Raw genomic sequence first — 7,093 nt, forward strand, 5'->3', positions numbered from 1 at the left:
CTTTCGGCAAGCCAAAGGCAGTAGCCAAATATCTGTCATGATGTCCCCCTCCCAACCTGGCTGATTTCACTTGTGTTGTGTGAGTGAGAGCTGGCCCGCACGTACAGCCAGATCTTGTGAGGTGCTAATATCCAAGTGGCATTTAACGTTGGGACTGACAAAGTCTATTCCAAGTACTAAAAATGCATCCTTTCATTGCAAAGTCCTTGAAGCGAAATGATAAATTTCCTCAGTGTCTCTCGTCTCTGAAAAGGATATGATTGTAAACAATTTTGCATAATCTTGTTTGACTAATGTTATTATTTTTAACGAACCATTTCATATTGCGCCTCGAAGTAAGAAGGGAACAAAGGAGAAAGTATTTTACACTTTCCTGCTTCTGATAACTCTTTCTGTTTCAAAAAAGACAAATTTGGCAAAAGTACTAGGTACTTGCTCAGAATTAGATCTTGACAGTGAGTATAGAAATAGCCCTGTTTTCCTGCCTGTAAACATGGGAAATGCTGCCTCTGTTGTAGGAATATCAAGAGGATAGATACATCAGTATTAGTGTAGTGCTTTAAATATTTATGTCCTGGTCTTACAAGGTTTGAAACAACTTGTGGTCTTAAATGGACCCTGCAAAGGTGGCAGAAAAGTATTTGTTCCCCGCAAGGGACTGCGACCGACGAATCAAGCAGGTCCCGGCTGGTGGGAGTTAAGTTATAGGTGCATCACAGGCCAGACCCTAAATTTTAAGTCCTAAGACTGAGTACCCTGTTGTGGTATGTAAAAGAGGAGACAGAGAAAGATTTAGCTTCAGAAAATAATACCATACTTCCAGAGTGAACTTTTTAATAAAGTAATTTATAGGGCTCCTTTAAATGCTTTTCTTCAGCTTCATGCCTGAAAAGTCTGTCTGCTTTTTTTTATGGTCAGTAGAAGTCCTTAGATGACCATCTGGGTGATTCTGCCTATTATTAGAAGATTAAGGCAGCTGAACTGAGTATGCTCTAGGGAGACTATCAATCCTAACTTTATGCACTTTTCCTTTCCCCGTGGAACTCGACCAGCAGATGTTTTAACAAGCGCTGGCACTGTGCGTCTAAGGAACCTGAAATACCAATGGACTTCTCACCATCCAAGCTATTCGGCTGGTTCCTCCTGACTCTGACATTGCAGGATGAATAGATAGGTACTGCCTATATATCATTAAAAATGAGAAGATAAGCAATGGAAGGTGTCTGCTAAAGATAATGAAATGGCAAAGTAACGATTTATTACAAAAACAAGCTGCCAGATCATGTGATCGCCGTCACAAAACTCAGCGCGGCCAGGAAGTCGTAAGCTGGTGCCGTGGTGCTGAGCCTTCCCGCAGACCCACGCTTGCCCCACGGCGGCTGCACCGCCCGTCTCGCCCGCACGGAGCGGGCTTCGGAGCAAGGCTGCGCGTCCGGTTCAGCCCAGGAAAGCACTTGCGGTGAGTGCCGGGCCTCGGCTGTATTTCCCTGCCAAACCTCGTCCCGGCTACCTCGCGTCGGTCTGACGAGAGCTCAGACTATCTGCACTGGCAGAGGTTCGGGCTGAAACGCTGCTGTTTTGGTTGGCGCAGCGAACGTTTAACTCAGCTAGCTGTTGTGAAGATTGCTCTGACGGGGACTTTGTACAGTCCCTTCTCCAGAGTTAGTACTTCATGGTGGTATTTTTTTTTTTTTTTCTAACATGGTCAACATCAGGCCAAACTCAATCATTTAGAAATCAATAAATTACTGCCAACTTTAGCACAAGGGCACAGTTAGGTCAATGCTAAATGTTTTTKAAAATCTAACTCATGGTATTCAGCCTCTTATCCTCCATAGTTGGGACTGACATGAGGAGAAACTTTCCACGGCTTTAAATGTTAAGGAATCTCTGAAAGTATTTAGAAACAGACAATTCAAAATGTTCTATGGTTTGGGGGATTTTTTTTTTTTTTGGTAGTACAGCATGTTCTACAGATTTCCATCCAATCTCCATGCTCTTGTCCCAGAAGCTTGTTTCCATGGTGCATCTGTATTTCTATCATACAGTTATGTCAAGTGACACATACATATGAAAGGCAAGTCTTAGTGGAATATTTCATTTTAAGAGCAATCTATTAAAGGCAGCTGAACACAAGCTGTGCGCCCATCCGAGCACTGAGAAAAACTAGTTCCGTAAGTAACACTGAAGCTGGGACGTGATTGAAAACAAGTGCTTTGTAAATAATTGTTGTGCGTGTGCAGCCTGGAACTCTATAAACCTATGCTTAAATATTGTCTTGGCTCAGATGGTATACAAAAATAAGTAGTTTTTGAAGATTTGCTTTGTGTCAATCTCCCCTGTCTCTTTCTAAGCTTCTCCAAATATTTCTCTCTGCTAACAGAACAGGGCAATAAGCTTACAGAAATGCACAGTTGGGTACCTACTGGTATTTTAATTTAAATGAATATCTTGGAGGGTTGGAAAGAGGGTATATATTTTCTGTTTTGCTCTTCTGTGTGTAATAACATCTTGTCACTTAGGAGTGCAGCAATATAACCCAGCTCAGGACTGCTACCCGAAGGACCGAAGAGCCAATAAACAGCAGGAAGCGTTCCRACGGGGGAGCATCCCCGGCTGCACGCGCAACGGCCGCGGGGGCCAGCGCGCGCCCCGGGGCTCGGCACCGCCGGGCAGGCGCCAGCCAAACTGCCTGGAGCATTTTGGTCGGCCGAGCCTCAGCGAGCCGCAAGGGGCTGCGAGGGGCGAGCGGCTCGGCGGCGGCAGCAGGTCGCAGTGGGAACGCTCCTGCGGGAGAGGCTGCAGGGCTGAGCCCAGAAGGAAACACAAATGAAGGCGCTGTTTTGGAGGCTGAGATGGGGGGCGGCTGCTCGACAGGGAGCTGGAAGGGGGATCCACAGCTCTTCCACCCCCCCCCCCAAGGCTGCTCTGCCTCTTCCGCCTCTAACTCACGAGCCCTCTCCTCCGCCAGCGAAGACCCTGCAGGAAGGACCCCGTGACCGAGCGGGACCCAGCCGTCGCCGCGGCACCTCCTGAGYGGGTGGCAATCGGGCTCCCCCGCCCCACCGCTCTTGCTGTGGCCGCTGGCGACGGCGAAGGTCTCCTCTGTGCAGGGCATGGCTTTCCGCGCTGAAAGGTGCCTCGCAAGTTAAGCGCTTGGAAGGAAGGCGCTACGCGTCAGGATAACTTTGCCTGGCAGCGAGGAATGTGGGAGGCGTGTTGGTCGTGCAGCGAGGCAGAGGAAAAGCTCTAACGAACACCCCAGCTGAGGGGGCTCCTCAGCTCGCTCCCCATTTCTTCCAGGTTGTTCCATAAGGTGCTTTCACCATGGAAATATTTTAAGTTCCTGTCAATTCAGTAGCAGCGTGCATAATGTGGCGCGGCAATAAACACCTTGCCCTTTGCAATTCATCAGTCTACCAAAGTACAGCACAAACATGTCGCTGTGCTAACGAAACCCTCACGTTGATTCCTGGGCAGGATCGGTTGATTGCTAGCCAATAAGCTTGTCTCATAAGGTATGTGAAACTGCAACGAGAATGTACGAGGGAAGAGGAAGAACAGAAAATTAAAAAAGAACCATAAGAAACTGATACAGGAATTTCTCACAGCTTAGAGAAAGCAGAAGAAATGGATTCCTTAAGATGTTAAGAATGGGCACTTAAACTGCAATGAAATTATCCTGTAAATTCAATATATTTTTAGCAAGTCTCAGGAAGTAATTAGTTCCATTCAAATATATAAATTCAGAGATTCATAATGCATAAGGCCAGCAGAGACCATTATGATAATTTGTTCTGACTTCCTCCATCATGCAGTCAGTGTATCGTGTGTGTGTGTGTGTGTGTGTGTGTGTGTGTGTGTGTAAAAGAATTACTGAATGCCAGTTCATGGAGCTTGACTTTATGTTACAAAAAACAATCAGACTAGTGTGAATCAGGAACAAGTCCATTGAAATTATACTACTACAAAAACTCATCAAAAAAAATCAGGCACTCGTGTGCATGGTTTTCAGAAAAACAGCACCACTGAGTCACTGGCAGCTGCAAAACTGAAGAGCTCAAAACCAACCTGTGAGCTGAAGGAGGGAAGGAGTGAGGCATTACTGTTCCGCAGATTAATACACAAATGTTAAGCCTGCATGCGCGTGTGGAAAACCCTTTGCKCCTACAAATTTAATCAATAACAAAGTTCACAGCTGTGCAGCGCGCAGGGAACTCTACCGGGGGTTACGCTGGACTGTCTGCTGGGGGACCGGCAGCTGCTCATCTTCATTGAGCGCGTTGTGCCTCGGGCGCTCCTGGAGCGGCGGCTGGCCTGACCTTGCTACAGGCCTCAGTGTTTGAAATTGGGATCGCATGAGGACAGTAACTGCTTTGCCACTTTTAAAGCAAAGAATAGTTTTGCTCTGGAAACCTGCAGGTATGATGAGAAGCGGAATTTCGTCTTCTGAACTCTGTCTCGCATTGTAAATGTTTATTAGAAACAGCAAGAAGAGGGCAGCCCTTCCAGGGACGTTTTTATAAGACTGCAGATACTTCAGTGTGACTGGTTCCAAGATAAAGTCATTCCTTTCATCGAGCCATATTTAGTGTAACCTGCTACTGAAAATGTCAGTGTGTTTCCACGCTAACTTAAAGGAGATGATACACGCTAATGAATCGCACTGCAGGAAAACAGCGGGATGACGGCACAGTCCCAAGCAAGTGTACTGAAGCAGAAATTTTCTGTGCAAAAAAGTCTGTTTTGATGTAATTGGTATTTACAGTAGAAATGCAGACTCTGGCAGCAAATGCATATATTTTTCCAACACAGACAGCTATTAATCACAGCAGTAAACAGTGTGACATTGAGATATGTAGAAAAACTTCCATAAAATCAGATTTTAAGTTTAAAAGGAAATAGAGCTGAGGAAGCACAGGTATTACTGTGCTAACTGTTGTCAAATGTATCACATTTTTATTTTGTTACTTTATAGAGAGCATTTTCCAAAGCACATAGGTCTGAGGATTCAAAGTCTTTTAGCCTTGCTTTGGCATTTTATCCTATGCTACTTTGCCAATGCACCAAGTTCCCCAAACTCCTGGACAACTTCTAAACCTTCTGCAATCGCATCAATAGTGCTCAGCCACAATCAGGGCTACCTGCCCCTTTTTGTTTGTTTTCCGTCCGTGCAGCTGCACATTTTTAGCCTGGGTTTTGCGGTGCCGCTTTGGGGAAGTCAGGAAGCTGATCTCGGCCTTTGCGGAGGACAGAAGTGATGGCGATAATGCACATTACCATAGCAACCCATCGCAGCGCAAACAGCAGGTTGTTCCCATAGCGAAGGTCTGACGTACACCTCTACGGAGAAATGTAAACAGGCAGTAAGGTCGCCTGTGCTGAGATGAAGCAGGTTAACTGCAGAAGAGAAGCTAAGCAGGAGACCATTTCCCCAAACCTTTTGGACACGGTACCTTAGCTGTTTTTTTAAATGAACATATTCTGGAAGATGCAGATGAAGACGGTCACACCCAGCTAACGGCATCCCTTGGTGACACATCTCATTTTTCACCTGAGCAAACAGCTTATGACAGTGGTTTAGAACTGCATTGCATCCACACGCTATCCCCAAGAGCCCAGCAAAGAGGACAAGTGCATAGAAATGAGTGCCACGATTTTAGCTCTTACATGCGTCCCCTGGCCTCCTCTGTCACCTGTCTTTCCTCAGTTATTATATCACATTGTTCCCACAATATTAGATGGCCAAACAAATCAGCTCACAAACCTGACTGCTTGTTGTTAGTAACTCTACCGCTGCAACGCTTGCTTTTGAATAGTGTAGCTGAAATAGCGCTGAAAAAGGGATAGCGTGACACAGTTTCATTGCTGAAGAAACAAAACCAGGTCTGGCAGACTCAGCGCTCTCGGATGAATCTGTGGAGTAAACAGATCCTTAGTGTAGTCCTGCTGAGATCCGCAAAGTTAAACCAGCTGCAAAACCAGCTCCATCTCCCAGGCACCCCTGTGACTGCACTTAACCGTCTGGTATGCTCCTCATGTACGTCATTATCTGCTTGACGTAAAGAAGATCCAAACTCGGTTTTAGCCTTTACCCCAGCGAATGTGTTTTCCTCTCCAGCTGGAGAGAAAAGTTGGATATTTCATTGGCTGGTGTCACTGGGAAGGAGGAAAGGAAAGACACGTTGGGTCTTCCAGCGGATCCTCTCCTACTGAGCTACTGCAGACGTGACCACTGCCATCAGCGTCCCTGACGCCCTGTGCTGCCCTGAACGGTTTGGGTTTTGTTTTTTAACGTGGCCTGTTCTTTGGGCTGCCCCATCCTGCTGTCAGTGGCCTCTCTAAACCTGATTCTTTGTGCTGCAGTACGTCTGTACGGTCTGGGCTGTCCTCTCTCTACACACGGCTAAAGCATTCACTAACAGTTTATCTAGTGCTTTGACCACCGCACCCATTCTTCATTTTCAGCCAAAACATCTTATATCTGTCCAAAATACTGTTGCAAACATTATTTTTGGCTCTCTTCATTTCTCTCTGAAAGCAAAATGGTGTTAGTGATGAAAGCTGAATGGTAAATGGAGTATTTGTACAAGGCGAAATGTCACGTGGAGGCTCTGTTATTAAAAGACTTTTGGGCTTTTCCATGGCCTTTAGTAACGCCGCGTTGAAATGCAGTTGCCTGCTGGCTTGGCCCCGGCCTTTGGCACTTAACGACTGCCTCAGGCAAGGGTCACTCGCAGGATTTTAACACTTCCCGAGCAGGTACTGAATGGAATGCCATTAGAAAATGAAAAATGAGTAATACGCTCTAGCTGTGACATTGAAAACTCAGAGGTTTACAACAAAAAGCACTGGGTGTTCAGTTCTGGTCGTGCCGTCTCGCCACTGCGCGACGGTTAGAGGCCCCGCTCTCACAGACAGCAGGAGGCAGCGCCGCAGCCGCAATGGCCGCCGGGCCGGGCCTACCGCGGCACTGCGCCTGCGCGGCGGCGGCCCGCGGACTACAGCTCCCAGCAGCCTGCGCGGTGGCGGCCCGGAGCGGAGGCTGCGCGGAGGCCGGGCCCGCCCCCTTGGACTACAGCTCCCAGCAGCC

This window comes from Apteryx rowi, unplaced genomic scaffold, assembly GCF_003343035.1.
Source record: "Apteryx rowi isolate R43461 unplaced genomic scaffold, aptRow1 scaffold_4, whole genome shotgun sequence".
Lineage (NCBI taxonomy): Eukaryota > Metazoa > Chordata > Aves > Apterygiformes > Apterygidae > Apteryx > Apteryx rowi.